Genomic DNA, 211 nt, shown 5'->3' with positions numbered 1-211 from the left:
TTCCCCGCCGCCTCCGCCTTCGCTCCCATCCCAATCTCTCTGCCGCGTAGGTGAGGGAAGTTCTCGAGGAGTTGGCGGTGGTTCAGCCAGAGGATGCAGGGGACGCAGCCGGTGCCGTCGTCGACGAGGAACTTGAGGAATTTCTCGCTGCGGTCGAGCGAGACGACGATGCCTACGGTTTCGGCGAGGGCGATCGGGCGGCGGTTGCGGG

The sequence above is a fragment of the Asparagus officinalis genome, chromosome 3 (genome assembly GCF_001876935.1).
Source record: "Asparagus officinalis chromosome 3, Aspof.V1, whole genome shotgun sequence".
Lineage (NCBI taxonomy): Eukaryota > Viridiplantae > Streptophyta > Magnoliopsida > Asparagales > Asparagaceae > Asparagus > Asparagus officinalis.
The sequence above is the reverse complement of the archived record's forward strand: the minus strand, read 5'-3'. Positions refer to the sequence as shown.